The sequence below is a fragment of the Canis lupus genome, chromosome 15, assembly GCF_048164855.1.
Source record: "Canis lupus baileyi chromosome 15, mCanLup2.hap1, whole genome shotgun sequence".
NCBI classification, from domain to species: Eukaryota; Metazoa; Chordata; class Mammalia; order Carnivora; family Canidae; genus Canis; species Canis lupus.
Window position 1 is genome coordinate 6,627,726 of NC_132852.1, and position 24,477 is coordinate 6,652,202.

At 37.0% G+C, this 24,477-nt stretch overlaps 1 long non-coding RNA gene across 1 annotated transcript in view; it reads left to right on the plus strand.

The window, feature by feature from the left end:
- The first annotated feature begins 781 nt into the window (after positions 1 to 781).
- Positions 782 to 24,477, plus strand: part of LOC140604589 (uncharacterized) — a 95,339-nt gene continuing 71,643 nt past the window's right edge. The window contains exons 1-2 of the long non-coding RNA XR_012007409.1: positions 782 to 940; positions 11,349 to 11,414. This is a non-coding gene — a long non-coding RNA (uncharacterized lncRNA). The remainder of the gene's footprint in view (positions 941 to 11,348; positions 11,415 to 24,477) is intronic.

Sequence of the window (24,477 nt, forward strand, 5' to 3'; positions counted from 1 at the left end):
CACAGGGCTTGAAGGGGTTGGAGAAAGATCTTTTCCCATGCTGTTTGTCTCATAAAGCCCTATTTTTTTCTCTTCCAGAACCTTCCAGAGTTCGGCTTTGGCGAGTCCCCCGACCCCGTGTCCGAGCACCTGCAGGGGAGGAGGGTGCACGGGGCGGGAGGGCTCCGGGGCTGGGGGCGGCGGGGCGGGCTCGGACACCGGGTGGGCTGGGGTGGGGTGTGGAACTCGCCAAAGCCGAACTGTGAAAGGTTCTGGAAGAAAAAAAAAAAAAAGGGAAAAAGGACTTTATGCACACAAACAGCATGGGAAAAAAATCTTTCTCCAACCCCTTCAAGCCTTGCGAGGGACGGAAGGGGGTGATGGAAGCCGTTTGGTCCTGGGGGCCCCGGGCGAGCCCGAGGAAGGCGCAGATGCTCCTGGGAGCCCTCCGGCCACGTGCACCCTCGTCCCCTGCAGGTGCTCCCCTGCAGCTCCTCACACCTGCCCTTCCGCAGTCACTGTCCCTGCGTGTGGCTGCGCGGGGGCGCCCAGGTCCTCCGCCCCCCTCCCCCCACCCCCCGCAGCAGGTGCACCCGGGAGGGGGCGCACGGGGGCCCGAGGGCAGCTGCCAACCAGGGTTCAGACGCGGAGGCGGCGCAGGTGCAGGTGCAGGTGCAGGGACCTCGGGGCTCGGCCGCTTCCTGTGGCCCCGCGCACCCCCCCCCCCCCGCCGCAGTGCGCAGGTGCGAAGGCGCCCGCGGGGGTCCACGGGCTGGGGGGTGGGCTCCAGGCAGCGCCCTCGCCGCCGACCCGCAGGTGCCGGAGCGCAGCCGGGTCAGGCCCCAGGCGGGCCCTGCACCCCCCAGGAGGCCCGGCTCAGCGGGCGGGGCTCCCCGAGAGGCCGCGGTTGCCTGCCGGGCTCCCGAGGGTCTTCCCCGCGGCGCATCCCCTCCCGCGGCAGGTAAGGCTCCGCGCCCCCCGCCCCCGTCTGCTCCAGGGGCCCCTCGCGCCCGCAGGACGCCGGCCGTTGGGTCGTTGGGCTGGTCCCGGGCGGGGCGGGGCGGGGCGGGCTGTCGGGCCCCCGGCGCCCCGGGCCGCCGCCTCGGTCTCCCCGCGCAGGGCGGCCCGCTGAGGGCTGCGTCCCCAGAGAAGCCACAGGCCAGCCCCGGGGCAGGCCCGAGAGCGCCGGCGGGTGCTCCCAGGAGGAGCCTGGCGGGGCCTGGCGGGCTGCGGGGGGGCCGGGGGGGCTTCTCCGCCTCCCCCGGGGCAGCACCAGGAAGCCGAGCAGGGACCCGGGGGAGCCTGGGCCGCTCTTCTGTCCTGGAGCCCGCAGCCCGGAGGCTCTGCTAGCCTCCCCCTGTTAGGGCCGGGGCACCCTGACACCTGCCAGCACCTGCCGAGGCGGGGCCCGGGGCTGCAGCAGGGCCACCCCCGCCTGACATGACCAGGCCTGGGGGGCGAGTCCAGCAGCTACATCCGTGCACATCCCTAGGAGGGGAGGGGACGGCCTCCCGCCTGACATGACCAATGCTTGGCCTTTGTTATTAACCTTGGCCTTAGTCGTTTTTCAGGGCGCTTAGTGGAAGACTTTTCTTTTTTTATTTTGAGAGACCAACTTACAGCAGGGATCAGTCTTTGATTAATTTGTTCCTTTCTCTGTTTAAAAAAGTATTTTTTTCCATTAATATGTGAGCAGTAGTTTTAGTATATTACACCTCTTAATTTGTAATGCCTTTAAAATTATGATTTGCCTATCATTTAACGTGCATCATTATAAAATTAGATCATAATTTAATCTATGTATTTGTCCTGTATATGAAAGGTAGAACAGAAAGCTTAGGAGTTATTATAAATATGACTGACAATATGGTCTAATTTTAAAAATTATGGTGTCAACACACTTTTACAACTTTCAATATGGAAAAGTATTCACAGAGTTTCACCCTTGCTTTGTTTCAATAGAGATAATATATTTACACAGTAAAAGAGAAAAATTAAATTGTGCAAAAATAAATTATATAGGCTCTAACAGGCTCCCTCCATAATCCCCAAATGATAGCCTGTTCTCTAGAAATCACCAGATATTTTAAGGTTTTAAAAGGTTTTTAAAGAAAGACCTTATAAAAAAAAAAAAAAGAAAGAAAGACCTTATAATATCTGGTTTTGTTTGATTTGATTATTAGTACCATCGTTCTAAAGAATGCAATTAAAACATAATATGCCAATTTGAGTTTACACATCCTGTTGTCCGTTCTTACAGGCAATAAACGTGGGGGTCCAGCTTCTGGAGGCAGTTAGGTCTTGAAAAAAAATACCTGAACACTCTGTACTATAGTCTCTAATTTTTAAGCAGAATAATATTAACTTATATCTTAAAAATCTGTTGTTAGGGTTCATTAAAATGCATTCAGCATTCAAACTGGAGAGATTTACAAGTCAGTATCATGGCTATGTACATATTATTAACGACCTAATTAAGGTTAGCGATGGTCTCAAGTAAGAAAACATGTATCTTTTTCTTTAAACCACGTGAAGGAGCATGTTCAAGCTCTCAGGTTCAATTCATTCTCTTTCTTACACTTTATCAACTGCTTAAAACAATTATCATATGTTAGATTGCTTTGTAATCATACCATAACTACTGGTACAGTATTGTGATTTTCTTGGAGTTAATATTTTGTGGATATAGAAAAGTCATATGAAAATATTGCAAGTTCTATAACCTATTTTTTTGATTGGGAACTACATTATCTTGATCAAAGAGCCATCTTTATCTTCTTACTTCTCAAGTGTATACATGTAATTAGATTAATTGCCCTAAAAAGACAGTCTTCATGGGGCCTCCTTTGTCTTCCTTTCATTTGAATCTTGTTTTAATTTTCCTAGAATACTTTCTTAGGTTAGTTTGGATACTGGAGTTGGCTGAGTCAGAAATGACTCCAAATAATTGTTACTTTAAAAAAAAAGGTAGTTTGTTTCTCCAATAAATATAAGGTAAAGCAACTCCATAACTGTCAGTCTTCTGTTTCATTGCTCCATTATCTCAACACATGGCTTCATTCTCATAGTCCAATATGTCTACTCCAGTTTCCTCTATGATATTGTGATTTATGCATGAGGAGTGAAGCGATGAGTAAGGCTGGGATGTAGAGGGAGGATTTCTTTCTGTTAGGGAAAGAACCCTGACAACTCTTATGTTTGTAGTGCAATGGTCTGAACTTAGGCATAGAGCCATACTTAGCCGCAAGAGAGATTGGAAAAGTTTGCTTTAGCTGGATGACCATTGCTCAACAAAATACTCTTACATTGCGAGAGGAGGTTATTAGAGGGCAGCTCGCTGTCTCTGCCACAGTTCTTGCTCTTGAAAAGATAAGAATACTTGCATATCTTTCTTTTCACACGCAAAATTCACAAAGTTCTTTCCATTATGTCACCCATCCCAGGATTTCTAGCTAATGTGTGGTCTTCTCTTTCAGGGTCAATTATAGTACCAAGTGGTCTGACCATATATAAACTGAACTTAAAAACAAACAAACAAACTAAAAAACAAAGGCAGCTTATCTGTACACACTCCCCTCCCCATGCCAAATATGCAGTGGTTTGGTTAACATAGGCAATCGCAATACAACATACAATTTGAAAAAGGGTAAACAGAAATAAAACACTGAACAACTGCTCAAGAGCTATTATCCTATTTCACTTGGTCAGAATTATGAAGCCTTTAGGCAAAGGCAGAGAGGTAAATCCCCTGGTAAATCCATATGTCAGCCCTGTACTGCTTTCTAGGACAAATCCCTACGTCCTTCACAGTTGAAATTTGTTGTGCTAAGTGGTCCTTCCTTTTCTGTTGTCTTCTGTACCCTTTATGAGATCTACAGAGCATTTGCAGCTAAAGTTTTCCTGATGCAGTTTTGGGATAGAACACTCACAGGCTTCTGCAGACATGTAGTCTCTGCAACAAAACATTTTTAGGAGCACCTGGGTGGCCCAGTTGTTTAAGCATCTGCCTTTGGCTGAGGTCATGATCTCCTGGTTCTGGGATGGAGCCCTGAGAGTCAGGCTCCCTGCCCGGTGTGGAGCCTGCTTCTCCCTCTCCCTCTGCTCCCTGGCTCTTGCTCTTTCTCTCTCTCAATCTCTATCTCAAATAAATAAAATCTTTTTACAACCTGACAATACATTTTTTAGCCAAAAAAAAAAAAAAAGGAAGAAAAAGGAGGTTTCTAGTGTTTTTACTTTTCATCAATTTCCTCTTGCAAATGAACCCAGATGGAGAGCCTATCTGGACATAGAGATTAAACCTGAACACTTTCACCTGTGTATTGGTGTTTGTAGTTTGTCCTTCAGGATCTCTCAGATGATAGGAAACTGCAACCTGGCCAGTTGTTTAACATTTAACAGTTATCACTGAGATCTTATTGTACCAAGTTGTATTGTCAGTAACAAGTTTGATGGTTGTCCAATTTTTTTGTGTATTTTTCAAAATGTAGATCTTTTAGAATTATGCATTTTTCATCAGAACTTTGAAAACTCATGTCTATGTGTTTATGTCTGGGAACTCAATGTGCCTTTCAATTAAAAGATTTATCAGACAGTTGTCTAATTAGTTCCCATAGATAATTGCGTCAGTCTTCCTGGCCTTTGTCAATGTATTTATAATCCTATAACCAATGTTAGTAAAAATGTTACTTTTTTTTTTACATATTTTCTAACTTTGTTGGGATTTATAGTTTTGCTGTGATTTTAAGAGGAAAATTAAATTTAAAATGTGTTCCCAATCCACTTCCATTTAAAACAACAAAAAACATACAGAGATGTGAATAAAGACTAGAGCTTTACAAATGAGAATATTTACCAGGACTATTTCCAACTCCCAAACTATTTGGGAAGACAAAAGTATTTTAATAATAGAGTTTTCTTTTTATCTATAATAAGTAAAAGTGTAACTTATAAATTCATTTTTTTTTACTTTTAATTTTTTGTTGTCATTGACGTATTTAATATGATATTATTCACCACACTGCAGATTCCAAAGTTAGATAGTGTTACATTCTGAGTATTTTGAACAATAGAACTAAGTTAAAACGATCGACTAAATATATCACAATCTCTCCCATGACTGTGACAGCATGAAAAGCAAGATGTATTTTATATGTAAATAAATGTGGTTTGGACCTATGTTTTTCATTCTCAAGTGATAGTAGAACTTTCTGATTGATGGCTTTATGTTAATAAATAGCTGGACTTTGGGAGACTGGGCTGTTGGAAACCACAAAGCAACTGAACAGTGGAGCAGTGGAGAGGAGCATTTGTGTGCATTGTGAATGAAGTTACATATTTATACTTAAAATGCTATTTGTCATACATTTTTAATCTTTTGACCTCATATGAAACTTTATTGATCAATCTTTAGAACTATTTTTTGTTTATCTCTGTATAAATTCACACATATTCATCAATCTGTCTACCTGGGCATGATTTAATTAAATGAGGATTTCAACTGACTTCTTAGCTGATTTTGATAATATACCCACATTTTTTTTTCTTCAAAGCCCCTAAAGAACAATGTACAGTAAATAAAGTAAGTTTTGAGTATAAAAACTCAAATATTATTATTTTTTTGTGATATTTGACATAAGCCTAGTAATGTGCTTCACAATAGGCCTGGACAAGTATGATGAGAGAGGTAGATTATTCCAATGCTAAAACTTCTTCCTTGTCTCTATTACTCCTTTAAACTTTGAATCTACTTGTATCCTTTCCAGTTCATAAATTATTCTTTGAAGGATATGTTGTAAAAATATCCCTAATATTGGCTCCCCCTGCCCTTGAAACCATATTTTGGTGACTCGAAAAGCTAAATCTGAGTGAATTTAAGAGAAATAAGATATTTTGTGGGGAACTTGGGTGGCTCAATCAGTTAGGCATCCAACTCTTGATTTCAGCTCAGGTCTTGATCTCAGGGTTGTGAGTTCAAGCCCTATGTTTGACTCCCAGTGTGGAGCCTACTTAAAGATGATATTTTTAAAGGGGAGAAAATAACTTGTGTGGGACCTGAGAGAAATGGCATCAAGCTACTTTGTATTATCCATTTCATTTTGTTTTGTTTCTTAGTATGTAGAAAGGAACTGTGTGTGTGTGTAATATTCCTGAGAATAAAATTGCACAAAATATAGAGTAAGGAAGGAAGAATAAAAAACTGCTAGAGCATAAAACTTAAATGGACAGAGGAGATTCTGTCTAGAAAATAAACAGATTCAGTTAGTATAGTACTTTGACAATTGATTCAAGTAACAGTTGGAAAGAGAGTACATAAGGTGCAGATCCTGAGAGTGGGTATGTGTGGTAGTGGGATTCTGTAGAACATTTTTTTAATGTTGAAATTAAACCAGCAAAGGGTAAATCAGGACATCTCCTGAAATTAGGGAAAAGGGAGGAAGGAGAGCTAGAATTTTTGAGGAGAGCAAAGACAGTAAAGGAGCCATCTAGGAGAGTGGGAGATGAAGGACCTGGAGTTGTGTGATTGTTGGACAGCCTAAAAGTTCCTAAGGTTTGTGCCATCACATAAGTAAGGCTGATTAGTTGCAAGAATGCAGAAATAAATGTAGACAATTGGGTTAACTCAGAAGTGGTGCTTTTTCCAAGTGAGTTTAAATTAAAAAAAAAAGAGGGGAGAGACAAGGAATTGGTAAAAGAAACATTATTTTGATTGACCATGGTATTTAAGATAGCTAAAGACAAGAGGACACCCAATAGGTAAGAGGCAGTGGAAATGCAGTAACATTTGTAGCCCCTATGGTGTAGAGAGATTCTTGGAGCCTAGATCCTTTTTTTTTTTAAGATTTTATTTATTTATTCGTGAGATACACACAGAGAAAGGCAGAGACATAGGCAGAGGGAGAAGCGGACTCCTTTCAGGGATCCGGATGTGGGACTTGATCCCGGACCCTGGGATCATGCCCTGAGCCAAAGGCAGATGCTCAACTGCTGAGCCACCCAGATGTCCCTGGAGCCTAGATCTTGAAAGAAGTGACCTCAAATGCTAGTTGGCAAGGATCAGAGAAGGAAATGCCTGAAATTGAGATGAAAGATATGCAGAAATCTGTAAGGACAAGATTGTGGTGAGTTGCTTTTGTAGGGTGAAGAATAGGAACATCAAGGGAGAGGACTCAAGGTGTCAGAAGTGAAGGTGTTGGAAGGATCATCTATACACATACTGAAATCCCAAAAAGACAGGTAACCAGTAAACAGGATGACAGTGAATTGGGAACTGAAGTCATCCAAAAATAAGGATTAATAATGTAGGTATTGGGAAACTGCATCAATAATTTTCATAATTGGAAATATAAAGTAATAACAAGAATTTTATTTTATTTTTTAAGATTTTTAAAAATTTATTTAGTCATGAGAGACACACACACAGAGAGAGAGAGAGAGAGGCAGAGACACAGGTAGAAGGAGAAGTAGGCTTCATGCAGGGGGCCCGACGTGGGACTCGATCCTGGGTCTCTTGGATCATGCCCTGGGCTGAAGGCAGGCGCTGAACCGCTGGGCCACCCGGGCTGCCCTAACAAGAATTTTAAATGCAGATAGTTTTAGGGAAATGCAGGAGATAATAGTTTTAAGGATGGGATGAAGAACAGGAAACACACCTTTTTATATCCAGACCCAACGGTTCAACATCTTTTCAGTGGCATAGAGAACAGTTTCTATGTATAAAGACTATGTAAAAGCACTGACCTCTCAGGCAGAGTGCAGGTTTATTGGAACAAAAGGAATAAGGGTGTTCAGAGAAAATATGAAGACAAAGTGGATTTTGCAGATGATTGGTCATTTCAAAAGGCATGATAGAAAGAGTTCAGGAATTGGGGAAGGCTTAAAAGTGATGAGAATAAGGAAGATTTAATCAATTTGTAGATTGGAATGCATAAGATGCCTAGTAAAATGAAGGTTTAGGCTTCCTGTGATTACCTATTTGCACAGGATGAGAGGGCATAATGAAATCAATTCCATCATATTTGAGACAGATGACAGTGGCAAGGCTATGGATTTTAGAAGGGAAGGACATCCATTGATGTCTGGAACTTACTCATGATCCCTGTCAAGTGAAGCCAAGAGATGAGCAAAGTAAATTTGGGGCAGACCGAAAACCAAATTCGGAAGCTATGAAAAAAGTAAATGGCACTTGGCATGGTCAAAAACACAAAAAGGCCAGGTAGGATGAAGATAATTGAGATGAGGTCAGAAATGTGGCTAAAGGCCAAACCATGTAGAAACCAGCAAGCTCTAAAAGACTTGGGTTTAATTTAGAGTGAAATGAAGAGTCTTTAGAAGGTTTTGGGCAGAGAAGATTTTACTGGATTTAGATTTAGAATGGCTAATATGAGATTTGTGTAAAATAAATATCCAGGTAAGCAAAAATGGTAGCTTAGAAAAAAGGCACAAGTGATAGAGGTGTTGAGAATTGGTAGGATATTGCCTATATTTTGGAATGAGGTCCGAATTAGATTTTTTGTTGGAATGGATATACACTTGAAGGACAGAGAAGAGTCAGAGATCATTTAAGATCCTTGTTCTAGCCGCCGACCATTGAGTTTCCATTTACTGAGATGTAGAGGGCTGATGGAGAGATTTTGTCTATATGGAGATAAAGTCACGAGTTCTGTTTTCAACAAGCTGTATTTGAGATATCTATCAGACATGCAAATGGAGCTGTTAAGTGAGAAGCTGGTTTTATGAGTCTCGAGTTCATGGATAGGGTTGAGGATTTAATTTACACTAATATTTTATGCTTTTATTTACATTTTTTCCTTAAAAATGTCATAGTTATACTATTGGTATTTTTTAGTCAGCATTTTAACTTTTCTCTGTATGTTTTTAAAAATGAGTGACACTTTCCTCTTTTCACCTTTCTTACCCTGCCTTCTGCTCATTCCTTCGAGAAGTTATAATTTGATTTCTATACTTATTAACTCTTCATTCATGATTTTATCTCCCTTTGCATTGCCCTTTCCCTGGGAACATGGTCCCATTTTATTTGCCTGCTCATTAAGTGTCTCTTTTCATTCTCCTCTCATTCTCCTATTCAGTTCAATATTGAGCTTTTCTTTTTTCTTTTTCCTAAAATAAAATATTTCATTTGAAAAATCTCTAGTATGTTATCTTATGGATGCAGGGCCTTCTCATATCAGTCTTGTTTTTTTATATATTTATTTTAATATTTTTATCTGCTGCTTTATACATTAACTCTTGTTATAGAAAAATTATTACCTGTTTACTGAATTTGATCTCTTACGTTTACGAGATTATCTTTTCTGAACATTTTGCTGATTCTTGGTTTTATATTCCTGTTTTGAATCTGAGATTCCCATTAGGTTGTTTTGAGAGTACTACATATGGCTTACTATACCCTGCCTCCAGGTCTGGTGCTGCATGTGTGGTGATATATACTTCCAGATGGTATGCCTATCTATGACTGGACCTTTGAGCATGGAACCTTTTGATTAATCTGTGTCTCTTGCACAGGGTTCTTTTCTGCTTTCTGGCCAAAGGGTCCTCATTATTCCCTCCTTCCCTTAGGGTAGATGTTTCTGTTGCCTACTGTTTAGTATGATAAGTGAGGGATAAAAAATCTGATTAGCCTGGTTGTCCCTCCAAACAAACATTCTAAGGCTTTTCCCTATCTCCAAGATGTCCCACATTTGAGTTCAGAACAACTCGTATAACAAACAGAATTGGTATAGAAATGAAAGCACACTCTGAGTTTAGTCACAATCTTCCTACCAAATGTATGCCAGGAATTTAACTAAATACTTTGTATGGAATTAACCATCAGATGCATGAAATAAATCATATTAGTATCCCCAGTTTGCAGAAGAGGGTTGTATCAGAGTCCAAATCATTTTACCAAGGTCAGTATAAAATAATCCATCCAATTTCCGTTTGGCAACATGGCCCATACCTAATCCACTATGATTTTCTAGCAGGTCTCAATGAGATGTGTGTGTGTATTTCCTTTTCTGTAATTTGGGTGTTGTCCTTTGTCCACTCTGGATCTCCTATTTCAGGAATGACTCCTTTTTGTTCTACCTATCTTTTCTCAGTGATGTTCTCACATCGTTGCCCTTTCCTGGGGGATTTTCTTTTTTCTGAATTAATAGTGAAGGGATAATACAAATTACGGGCAAAGTATTTTTAGCAATTATCTATATTCATCATTTTAAGTCTAGCTACAACTTTGAAGTATTTAAAGTTTCCAGCACTGCAATTATGGCTGTTTTCCATGTTTTAATTGTTACTCTTTGTGTATGAATGTGAAAAGAATTCGGGATAAATCTGAATTCTCTTAAATTATATATAGCATTGTGTTTATGTCTACATTCATATTTTCTTTTTTTTTTTCTATGGAAAGGGTCCAAAGATTTCATTAGTCTTCAAATTGTAGTAAATCACAAAGACACACTATGTAGGAGAAACATGTCCCTACATACGCATATAATACTATGCTTCTATTTTCTAAATAAAATGGGAAACTAAAAAATGCATACAGACCTAGCTACATGAAAATAAATATTTTTCATTGGATTTACCATTGGAAATGAGGGTAAAAAGAGATCCGTGAAAGTACAAAAATGCTAAATCCTAAATCTTGCAAATATAGGAGAACAACAAATGAACATTTCTCATTTCCTCATAAAATGTAACATTATTTACAGTACACATAAAACACACAAAATCGCTGTAATGGTAGTAAATATGTATTATCATTCTAAATCAAGCCATAACTAATGACACTCTGGGAAAGGTTTAGCTTATACTGAGGCTAGGTGTCTTGCAAATGAAAAGCTATTTAAGTGCTAAAATCAATTGACTATATAATACCACGTTTTCTGATGGGAATAGTGCACAAAAGATGCCTGGAAGTTGTTTGTTACAATGGCTAAATCAGATTCTACCTCTGGTTATTATCAACCCATACATTCGTCATTATAAACTGCTTCATATTTATTTTATTATATTGATTTACTTTAGCACCCAAGACAGTTTGAACTCCTACAAAATTCAGAAAACATTGATTTACTTAAATTATTCAATACTTTACTGTATGGCTATTATGTCATTTAACATTTTAGACAAATCAATACAACTTTTCTTAATTGCCTGTCACATACCAAAGGTATCGCAAATGTGTATCGCTGGAATCATTAATTTGCACTATGTTGATGACATTTTTATAAATCAACTAGCTTAAAACCATAAAGTGGCATATGTGGGGGGAAGTACTAGGATATGAAATGAATAATTTAAGCTAGTTGGAATATATAACTGCAGAATACTTTATTAAGTTTATAATAATTCTATTTCTCAAATAGCTGAAAGGTGGACTGCTGTCTTCTGAGGACATTGTGTATGATTTCTTTCCCCTCTTTTAAGTCTACGTAAGTATGACAGATGAGATGCTAAGTAACCTCAATGCAATGTTTTCTATTCTGAGAACTCTTCTATGGAGAATTTTGACTACAAGGTAGAGGAACCACACTGTATTTGTGCAGAAAAAAATATACTTCAAGCATATTTTTGTATATCAAGTGATAGTGTGCTATCCTTGTGTTTTAGACGAGACCAAAATAATCAAAATGGGAAAAAGAACTCATCCAACAAAATGATCATCCAAAAGTGTTATAGGTCAACTTGCTGACACTATGTCCTTTTCGAACATTCTAGAAAAAGTTATTGTGCATGTCTCAGTTTTCAACCTAGGATATAAGGCCTGCATGGGCAGGAATTTACATCTGCTTTACTAATCATATATATATATATATATATATATATATATATACTCACACACACACACACTCATATGTATATATACACACATATATTACATATATTTTACATGTAATTACATTCCTAATAATAGGTAATCAGTAAATTCCTAATAATAGGTAATATAAAAGTAAATATTTCTTGATAAGCAATGGATCAGAAAGTATGATAATTGTTCTGTATTTTATTTAACTTGGGTACTAGCACATGATGCTTGAGGAAGCTACATTTGTATTTTCCTACTATATCTAATAATATTGTGTTACATAAAATATGTGCAACATAACAAAAGGTCATGTTTAAGTGGATATGGTGGTCATATTACATTGAAGCTGTATTTGAACCCAGTATCATTATTGCTAAGATATCAGCTATACATTATAGAATGATGAGAAATATAGCAGAGCTCGAAGAAGAAAATAATAGTCACCCAAAGTCACAGCAGCCAAAAGATAGCAAGATAAATACCATTTGTATTTTGGAGAATAATTTTGCACTTGCATATAAATTACTATGCTCCAAGACTGCCCTGACTTCTGTTTAATACTGTCACATATCAAAATACATTTAGAATTACCTACTTTAAATTTAGCGATATTGTAGCCTTGAAGAGTTTATATTGTATGAATGAGTGTGTTACTACAGTTATACTTGTAATAATTATTTATGTAACTATTTAGTCATTGATTTTATACTGTGTTTGAGGCATCTATTATGATCCAGAAATAGCTGTAGATAATTTCTTGCAATTGAAGAACTTTAGGTCTGAGAAAGGAAAGTACAAATGAGAACCTTAAAAGTGTGCTCGAAGTGATAGACTACAGGAAGAACACGGTGTAGGAATATGAACTATATCAGTGCTTCTAAAATCATGTCTAAAGCATCATTACCCTCTCATCTGTCATAAACTAATACTTCTGAAGAATCCAACAAGAAACTGAAATTCCAGAAAAATGAAAACAAAACATGGAACATATCAATTTTAATTATTAGGTTTGGTAAGGATAAAAGTATATCCAATAGATCAAAATAAACATAGCATTAAAAAAAGAAAATATTCACAAAACATATACTTGTTGATCCTTAAAAATGAACAGACTGGAGATGAGCTACAAGAATCAGTTTTGCTCTACTAACACTGTGTCCTTACACATCACACCTAGTCAGAAATTTATGAATGAAATAGCAGTTCTCTGTATAGAATATTTTTAGGTCCACTTTAAAGAGGTCTATCAATATTTACAGTTTTTATTGTGGTGAAAGTGCTTGTTATGTACTTACTACCAAATCTAGAGTGGATTATAACCTCACTACTTGCAGGAGGTAATACATATTTAACCTCTTATATAGTTTGTTTGAAAAATATATGTCAAAGAAGCGAGACAGAGGTGCATGTTGATAAAAGTAGGAGAGGAGATTATAAAGCAAGTTCAGCATACTAATTTATAATTTTTATCCAAATGTAGAGTTATACTTGGTTTTTGAAGTATACTCCCCTAAAAATTTATAGTATAAATCTTTTCAGCTTAAGCAAGTTTTTTGATGAAAAAATGTTTAAAAATAGATTCAAATCCGTGGATCTATCATTGATTGATCTAATTAATGAAAAATACAAAGCATTGTATTAAAATAATAAGGGATTGGTGATAACTTCCCTCTTTTATATTTTTATAAGTTCCTTTTTAAAAAGTTTTTATTTTAATTCCTGTTAACATACGTAGTTAACATTAGTTTAAGGTATACATTACAGTGATTCAATACTTTCATTCATTACCCTGTGCTCACCATGACAAGTACACTCCTTAACCCCCATCACCTATTTAATCCATAGCATCCAGCCTCCTCCCCTCTGGTAACCACCAATTAATTTGTTTGATTAAGAGTCTGTTTCTTGATTTGTATCTCTCTCTCACTCTCTCTCTCTCTCTCTCTTTTCCCATCTGCTCATGTGTTTTGTGTCTTAAATTCCACATATTAGTGAAATCATATGGTAGTTGTCTTTTTGTAACTTATTTTGCTTAGTGTTATATTCTTTGGCTCCATACATATTGCTGCAAGTGGCAAGATTTCATTCTCTTATGACTGAATAATATTCCGTTGTGTATATACATATACACTACATCTTCTTTATCCATTCATCAATTGATAGACACCTTAGACTGCTTCTGTATCTTGGCTATTGTAAGTAATGCTGCTACTTAAATTCAAAATGTATGAAAGACCAAAATGTGAGACCTGAAAGTATACAAAATGTCTTTCACACATGTCATGGTAAATGTACGTGTTAGATATTAGTTTGTTGGTCTTACAAAATCAAAGTGCTACTTTATAAGAAAAACTGGAAAATAATAATGTTTATATGTAAAATACCTATCTGCCTCTGTCAGCTTTTTTGTTCAGTAGTTTTTCAGGTAACTTGCTTTGAATTTATCCCTATTAATATTATGAATGTAAATGCTGATTAAATTTTGATGATTTCATGGCCAGTTAATCTCTGCAAATAACATAGTGAACTTCATGCTTCAACAATAGTTTGGGATACAAAAACTGAACTCAGTACTTAATGAAGCTGGAACAGATCATTTGGATCTATACATTTCAGAGTCCTTTCCAACATTATTATTTGGTTTAGTAATATTGCACATTCAGAAGTTATGTGTTTTTTTTTTTTCAGGAAAAATTCAAATGAAGTTTGTTTTACCATCTTTGAATTGGAATTCAAATATACATTTCAGGGATCCCTGGGTGGTGCAGCGGTTTAGCGCCTACCTTTGGCCCAGCGTGCGATCCTGGAGACCCGGGATCAAATCCCAATCGGTGCATGGAGCCTGCTTCTCCCTCTGCCTGTGTCTCTGGTTCTCTCTCTCTCTCTGTGACTATCATAAATAAATAAATAAATAATTTTAAAAAAAAACAAAAAAACCCCAAAATATACATTTAATTTTCTAATTTGTCTAATACTTAACAATAAAATTTTTTAAATAGGCTTTGCTAATTTTTTAAAAGATTTTATTTACTTGAGAGACAGTATGAGAGAGAGAGAGAGAGAGGAGAGGAGAGGGAGCACAAGCAGTGGGGAGGGGTAGATGGAGAAGCAGACTCCGTGTTGATCAGGGAGCCTAATATGGGATTCCATCCCAGGACTCTGGGATAGTGGCCTAAGAGGAAGGCAGGCAGACACTTAACCCACACGGCCACCTAGGTGCCCCAGGTTTTGTTATGAATTTTAACCTGATAAAAATATTTTTTTCTTGAAAAACATAAGATGATTAGCAGGATAACATTAAACTTTTCCATGTAATTTAGAAATATATCAGAAAGTAGAGACTTTTCAGAGTAAATCTATTTATCATAATTGACTTGAGTTGTGCTCTAATTCTCCTTCTGTAAGGAAAAAGCAAAGATAAAGTTGCTACTATGATCCATTCAAAATGTTGTCTTCAAGATTTCTGAAGTGTCCTAGCCAGAAGCATATCCCATAAATGTATTCTGCAGGCAATCTTTAATGCAGTAATCTAAATTGTTCAGATATGGGATATACATTGCAAATATTATTGTCATTTTTTGTATTACTATGTCCTTACAGTTTATCCCTAGTAAAAACATGTTTTCCATTACATGTGATTGATTCTGTCAAATACAGCTTCACATCACACTCCTTGCTCATGCCTATACCTGAAATTCTCCACAGTCCCCCCACCCTGCTAGGTGGCATGCTAGGGTAATCAGCGCTTATATTTTACATGTTAGAGTAAATGTTACCTCGGAGAGGCATAATCAGAGTTAAGTGAATTCTATTCATTCTCTCAAAACATCCTATACTTGTAGAACCTAATCCAATTTCATATTATGTATCTGGCATGTGTTACAGATTTTGATAAAGTTAAGGACCATGTCTCATTCCTCATTATGCATCCATTTTTTAACGTGCTGATGATACATAGGAGGTCTTTACTGATCACCTGCTGAATGAATACTTGAATATGATTATTTGCAATGGCATAGGTTGAATATATATATAACTGAATGCTTTTTGGACTTGCCAATGATTTCCAACCTTGTCAGTCACTCAACTGGATGATTTAAGTTGCTTTATTACTGTGTTTCTGCTTGCATTTGACTCATTAGAATCAATTTAAGACAAAGTTTTGTGTTTTTAAAAAGAAAGCCAAATTAACATGTAGAATCAGAAGCAATTAAATCTGTATTTTAAACATTTTCAGTATGTCCATATGAGACATAGTTAGTTTCATAAAGAACTATGATTCATAGCAATACATTCTCTTAGTGTTATATCTCAACTTACGTCTACACAGTGTAATTAATTACCTGAGGAGCTTCTACTTAAACATTTCTCCCAGTAGGTCACATGATTTCTGTGGGATATGCATTTTCATTACCAGTAGCACAGCTAATGTGATAAATAAGTGGAATCACATCTTTAAGAGTGCAATTATACAGAGGGATTGATGGCTTCTATAAAAGCATCTAAAACTTAGGCTAATAATGCTACATATTAGATGTGACTTTTTAGTAGTTTTGAAGGAAAACCAAATTGTACATAGAATAACACTTTAGAAAATAGAATAACCATGTAATTTGCAGAAATAAGAATGACCTACCTACAAAGCTTTGGATGAGCAGGAGAATCAGTTGTTGATGGGCTTGAAAGCATTTGTCTTACATATGACTTTTTAAAATATACAACTACTTTTGTTCTATCAACTTCCTAATTTGCAAATTCTAGGCTTAGATCCTAAAGTATGTTATTTCATCACTAATATCACTCTATATTACTAGTTAGCTGTTTTATTTTATTTTTTTGTTTGTGAAGGACAAATTGAACACTAATTAATTTAATTTGTGTTAACATTATCTCTAAATAATCTGATTTGGTATGATCCCATTACCAGATTCCCTTACATAAGAACAATCTCATTAACAAGGCCCTGAGATAGCACTTTAGATCCATTTGGTAACACAGATACAGGCATAAACTCATTACATGATGCACTCTCCATTCTTAAATTGATGAGGTTTGCTCTAGCTATTGTTTGGGAGTAATATGCCTATAATCTAGTATTTCTGGAAGGAATAAAGAAAATCACTGTTTTTAAGAGAAAAGCTTATAAAGAGAAGGAAAGAGGAAGGAAAGGAAGGAGGGAAAGAAAGCAAAGACAGACTGAAAAATTAAAGGTATAAATGATTTCTTAATCACACTACACAATAAGGTAATACTTATTAAGTTATAGAAACATTTTAACCTGCGCTACTCAACCCCATAGAGGTTCTGATTATGACTCAATGCTATTAAATTATTTGAAGACAGACAACTATAAATACTTCGCCATTGTTACTGAGACTGTCTTGTATCTTCAAGGAAACTGATATGAATGTGCATCTCTTATTTGAATTTTGGTTAAAAATTAGCAATACACTAAGTCTACTGACAGTATTTGATTGATAAATCTAAGATCCTGTGTTATTTCAGTACCCTCCTCTTACTGAAATATTGAAATATAATGGGTGGTTGAGTATGGGTGTGTGCAGGAAGCCAATGCTCAGGGCACCAGACAGAAAGCAAAGCTTCTTTATTTCCTTTATGTTAGGATTCAAACTGAAGTACTGTGGGCAAATTAAAACTGATATGACAGGAAAGTTTTCTGATACCCTCTTTCATTTCCAAGCTGGTAGATATCTGGATTTTTTATGTGGCTAAAATGAAAGCATGAATTGTAGGGAGATAAGTTTTAATTTTTTTAAAATGTGTAAGTTTTATTTAGGAAAATAATAGCATTATAAGCTATCTAAGGAAGAATAGGAGTTTCTACCTTAATCCTTCTTTCCTGATTCCCACTCCCCAAAGGTAAACCTATGCGACTCATTCATCTATTTCTTCTGGCATGTTGCATTGTATTTCTAAACATTGGAATCGCTAATGTCACAATTTCTAGATTTTTCTATTTATGAATAGTTGTCTGCCTGCTGTGGATTGTGATGATGTAACCTTGTTCAAAGTCCTGTTACCCATCTTCCTCGCCACATACTTTCCAGTACTCATGTCTCAGTTCCTGGCTCAATGTTCTACTATTTAATTTTATTATTATAATAATAAGTAAACTGGCTCCCATCATTTATTGTTCCTATTACCTTTCCTGTTTGGGACAGCATTTTGCTTTTCTTGGAGCTAGTAATTATTTCATGTGAGTGTATGTGTGTATTTTCTTTCTTCCTATCACTGATTGATTAACCTGGGCTTTCCAAGAGAACTGTAGAACTCATCTCAACATGCTCAAATATTTTATCAGGTAAGATATCCATTCCATCTTTTTTTTTCTTGGACTCACGTTTCCTGAAACACTTGGTGTTCATCTTGCTTCCTGAACTGGTTGTGTTCTAGATCTGACAAAGAGCTGTTGTAGAGGAACATTTTATTTTGTTCCTGGGAAGTCTTGTGCCTTTTTTCTGTATTGAATACTTATCTTTTGTTTCCCACACTGTTTATATTTTATGATTCACTTTTATCATTTTTATGAAACATGTACTCTAGTAGCTTTCTGAAAAACAATACATGAAGATAAATATTTTGAAGCTTGCTATTCTTAAATGGTCTTTGTACCATTTGATATATTCTTTATATCCTTTGATATTTAGGTTGACATTGATATCCATTTTTGATTTAAATATAAAGTTTATTGATATTTTGGTCAAAACTGCAGGTCTTTTACTATTACTTTGTGACGCTCACTAGCTACTTGCTCCCAATATTTATTTGCATTGTTTTCCCTTTATTTCCTTTGTGGTGTCTGTGTGCTTATCAGAAAGACATCAACTGGGGATCCCTGGGTGGCTCAGTGGTTTGGTGCCTGCCTTTAGCCCAGGGCGTGATTCTGGGTCCCAGGATTGAGTCCCACATCAGGCTCCCTGCATGGAGACACAGCCCTCTGCCTGTGTCTCTGTCTGTCTCTCTGTTTCTCTCATGAATAAAATCTTAAAAAAAAGACATCAACTATCTACCATTATCAATTAGATTTGGTTACTGTAGAGACTGAATAACAGTGGCTTAAATCAAATATTTCTCTCTTCAGGTAGCTGTCTAAATATCCTCAGTTGAAGGCTGACATGATACCTCCCCTATATTAGGAATCTAGTTTATTGATTCTTAAATCTCTACTGTTCCACCATATGGCTTCCATTTTATCATTTGCCATGGCTGGCCCAGCCACTTGCATGCATGTCAGTTAGCAGGAAGAGGAGAAGGGAGAGTAGGGCACCCGTTACCTTTAATGGCATTGCCAAGAAGTCACACATATCAAAAACTTTATACTTTGCAAGCCAAAAAAATATAATTAGTTTCTTTTCTGAATACTCCATTTGCATAGCATTGTGATATATTTTTAAAGAATGCATTTCATTTATGTTGCCTGGCTTTATACATTTACTGGAATTTTTTTAAAACTAAGAACGCTGCCTCCTAAAAAAAAAAAAAAAAAAAAAAAAAAAAAAAAAAAAAAAAAAAAAAAAAAAAAACTAAGAACGCTGCTTATTTCTTCTGAGCTGTTTCGTTTTGTTGGTTTTTTGTTTTTGCTATTGGTATGGACACATGCATGGTGATCTCCGGAAAACTATAATTAAAAATAGGGCAGTAAGGTGGCGATTGGAAACACTTTTTGGATGGGTTTCATTAACAGAGTAAAGAATTTTACCATAGTGTGGTTAATAAGAGTATGTTAATCCACTGGGCAAATCTGAAATGTCATTATGTTTTGACGTTTGGTCTGTTCCACTGCTCAGAAAGAATCCTGGGAAGTATGTTAAGAAGAGAGCAGAGGGGTGTCACCATGCACTTTGCAGGCTTGCATTCATTCTTAATTTCATTCCTTCTCTGAGTTTAGTTATTTGATTCCAGAGCCTTACTAACCCAGCCTTCTCAGAGAGGTTACTTTCTCTATTATGCTGTGGTGGGAAATCTACATTCTCTTGGTAGCAAAGCCTTGCAGAAAAAAGTCTAGGGGCCTCAGTCATACTACTTGCAGTCTTAACTCTCACATTCCAGCCTTCAGAGATAGTTGTTGCATCCAAAGTTCTGAAACCCCTGTTTTCTGTTGGATAAATTAGCTGCTATTAATTGGCTCCATGACTGTAAGGATTATCTTCCTTTCACTAAGTCAGTTGTCCTTATTTATCTACTTTCCCTCAAAATTCATCAACATTTTTTATCTGTACTTGTATTGGAATACAATTTGATATTTTATTTGTATTGCTGGGGTTTAAGGAGGGAACAGAGAGAAAACCATTGGATAAATCCTTCGTACATAAGTGGAAGTTTCCTAAATTTACTTATGGAGTAGCTTTGAGGGTAACAAAGGAATATTTTATCTTGTAAAACACAAGAGCAGGGAATAGAGATGTGTTGCTCCCAAATGGCAAACTGCTGAGATTGCATCTGTATGAGATACCTGGAAGCTAGATCTCAGGTCTCTGAACTCTCATCCTCAGCAAGAGGACATGACACAAAGCAGGAAGGCCAAGAAAGACTTCAGCAATGAGGACAGGCCATTTTTCTTTTTTTTTTTTTTTAATGTTTATTTATTTATGATAGTCACAGAGAGAGAGAGAGAGAGAGAGGCAGAGTCACAGGCAGAGGGAGAAGCAGGCTCCATGCACCGGGAGCCCGACGTGGGATTCGATCCCGGGTCTCCAGGATCGCGCCCTGGGCCAAAGGCAGGCGCCAAACCGCTGCGCCACCCACGGATCCCCATTTTTCAATTTGTAGGCTACCCAAGCAAGCAGAAAGAGGACCCTCCTGAGACATAGTCATGTTCTATCCCTCTGTTAGAACTGTCAACCAGATGCTACCTAGAAACACAGATCTTTGATAAAGTCCTGTCTTTTGTCAACACACTAAAAGTCTTATCCCTATTACATCATAAGACTCATAACACTTCTTTTGTGCATGTTACTAAATTCCTCCTACTGGAACTTTACTAGAACCAGGATTAATCTAATCACTGAGTAGTTAAAGGTGTGCCTGGAATCCTGAGATTTTGCTCAGCCTTTCTGAAATGCTTTAATCAACTTTTAAAATTACCATTCTTTATAAGCTAAACAATTATTTTTACGTGTGATATAGCCATAATTATGGAAAGAAAAGCACTGAATTAAACATACTACCTGGAGTGTGGCTAGTTACATTAGACTGCACTTGGTGTAATAGTTTTTTGTTACTTCTGTAATAAGTTGCCACAAACTTAGTAGCTTAAAAGAACCACAGAAATTTATTATGCTACAGTTCTAGATATCAGAAGTCTAAAAGGAGTCAGAAAGGCTGCATTTCTGTTCAAACTCCTTGTGGGAAAGGGAGAAGGCAAAAACTGGAATCTGTACCTTTGCCTCTTCTAGTTTCTAGAGAGCATCTTTATTCTTCTCTCATGATCCCATCATCACATCGTCTGAACCTCTGCTTGTTATTGTATCTCCTTCTCTGACTCTAACCTTCTGGCCTCCATTTTATAAGAACCTTTGTGATTGTGTTGGGCCCACCTAGGTAATCCAGGATAATGGTCTCATCTCCAGGATTCTTTTTTTTTTTTAATGCCTTTTAAAAAACTATTTATTTATTTATTTGAGAGAGAGAGAGAGAGAGAGAGAGAGAAACAGATAGAAGAGCCTAAAGTAGGGAGGAAAGGGAGAAGCAGACTCCCTGCTGAGGATACCATACAAGTGGGTCTCAATCCCAGGAGCCAGGGATCATGACCTGAGCTGAATGCAGAGGCTCAACCAACTGAGCTACTCAGATGCCCCTCACCTCCAGGATTCTTAAGGTAATAACCAGTAGTCCATTTGCCATGCAAGGTAACATAATTACAGGTCTGGATATTAGGAAACAGACATCTTTGAAGAACAATTATTTGGTCTACCATGCTTTGGAATCATGAAATTATCTCTAATTATTAGATCTACTTACAATACTTAGTATGTTGTTACTTACACACACACACACACACACACACACACACCACAATATTCCAAAGACTGTGCTCCATCTTAACTTTCTCTTAGGTAAACATTTTTCTTCCAACATAGGGATTTTATCCCCAAAATATATAGCTATCATTTTTAAATAATGAACATAGTTCTGTTATATAAAATAGTCATTTACAAAGATGTTTTAAGATGTGTGTGTTAACAGAAATGACAAACATAGGGGAAATCTTGTATTTCCTTTTTGATACAATAGTAAACATGCTATGTTGTTACTCAGTCTTAAAAAAATTGTGTATGTTGACAATTCTAATGTTAATTGTGTATTTTGTACTAAGAAGCATGTTTGGGTTTATTGAGTTCTTTTTGAGTCTTTTGCCAATCAGTTACAAATAAATGGAACATGTAGTTATTTGGTTAAAATAACCATTGAAAAATAGATATTTATGCAATTTAGTTGCTAAACTCATAGAAAAAAACTATAATATATTGAACATGTGCCTGTTAGTTATTCTAAGCCTAACAGTTTAAATCCTAACCTCAGTGAGATTTCCATGTTAATTGAGTATGCCAACCAGGTATCTAGCTATTCTTGGAGTGTTGTCATTTCAAATATTTGGTCACCTTCTTTTCAGACCATTTTGTTTTGGAAAATATGCTCAGAATGCAATTAAGATATACTTTGAGGGACTGCAAGGCACACACCAGGAGAAACGTTAGCACACTCAGAAAATGCCAGAGCCACTTACTTTTGTATTACTAAACAAGCAAAGACTTACTTTGTATAAGAAAAAAAATCCACATAGGCTTTTTGTGTACCCTCAGTTCATGTGCTTTGTTAATTTTTTAAAGCTTTTATACATGGGATTCTTAATTAATTTGATTCTTTTTTACTGGCATTCATTAAGCTTTTCCTCTCTCCTGGATCTCCTCAAAACATAAACACCCAAATCTCTCTCATCCTTGAGTTTCTTAATTTCTGCACCATTTTCATCTCTGCCAAGTTTCTTGAAAGAACAATAGGCCGGTATAATCCCAATTCATACTACAGTGCTCTGCCTTCAAATTTATAACTCCATTTTTCCTCTGAAACTTCTTTCTAAAATAAATTCTATATTCAAAACAAATAGGAATTCTGAGTGCCTGTCTTGATCATCGATTGTTTTAAGTATCTGTGTCATCTTCCTTTTTTCTTTTTCTCCTGTACCCCTCCATATTTCCTTTTTCTTTTAAATCTGAAGATCTGAGGATCCACCCCATGATATGCAGGATTCCAAAATGGCAGCCCAAAACTGTGCCACCCTATACCTGTGAAATATGATGTAATATCACCTCTGTGATCATATCATGTTGTATAGCACAGGAAATTTATTTGATTGGACATGAACTAATCCTGTGAAGCATTTCAAAAACAGTTTCTATCTGGCTTAGCAGACGGAAACATTTGAAACAGAAGGATGTGATGCACTGTGGATGGCTTGAAGATAGAGGAGATTATCTGACATGGAAGTAGGTGGCTTCTAGAAGCTGAGAGCAGCTCTCATTTAACAGACATTGAAGAAATGAGGACTTCAGTCTTACAACTTCAAGGAACTAATTTTCTTTTGAGAATCCAAATGAGCTTGAAAGGGAGAGCCCTAATTCTGGATGAGAAAATAGCTGGTCAACATTTTGATTTCAACCTGAACAGAGAATCTAAACAACCCTGCTACACTTCTGACTTACAAAAACTTGAGTTATTAAATGGGGATTGTTTTAAGTTAAATGGTTTATGGTAATTTATTACACAACCATAGAAAATTAATATATATTCTTTAAGATGTTCCTTTTATTATTGATATTTTTGTATACAGGAAAATGCCATCCTGTCTTGATGTTTAAAAACCACTTGAATATTCATAAACACTACATATATATGTTTATATTTATAAATATAAAGAGGAACCAGTTGTTGAAGGCGATCAGTTTATATAGTCAGATTGAGAACAACTGAATAGAAATCATCACTCCATTAGTCAATATAGACATATAACAGGCATTCAGTGTAAAATCCAAGTTCAAGTTCCACAGACCAAATGTTTTATATTTAAACAATATTTTGCTATCAACCATCCTAGAAATAGTCAGAACTTTATTCATGAATTTTAGTCTAGAAATCATCATCGTTTTGAAACAAAATTGCATAGATAACCCAATTATCCTTCCTTTCACACTTGTTGATGTCTATCTCTGGAGGATTATTTTCAACATACTTGTAGAAACTAAAAATATTTAAGTTCAGTAGTCTAGAATAATACTTCCAAAAGTATTTTATTTTTTTTCTTTTTGAATTAAAAAAAATATGTGAATTAGAAATGCTAAATACCTAAGAGTTCTCATCTGAATTCACTGATATATCTCTCTTGTAACACAATACCAATCCATAACAACTGAAAATAAAAATTTAAGAAGAATGCAATAAATCAATATGGAAGTCACAATAAAGAATTTGCTATCCAGGGCAGCCCAGGTGGCTCAAGCAGTTTAGCACTGCCTTTGGCCCAGGGCCTGATCCTGGAGACCTGGGATCGAGTCCCACGTCAGGCTTTTTGCATGGCGCCTGCTTCTTCCTCTGCCTGTGTCTCTGCTTCTCTCTCTCCTCTCAGTGTATTCTCAGAAATAAATAAATAAAATCTTAAAAAAAAGAATTTG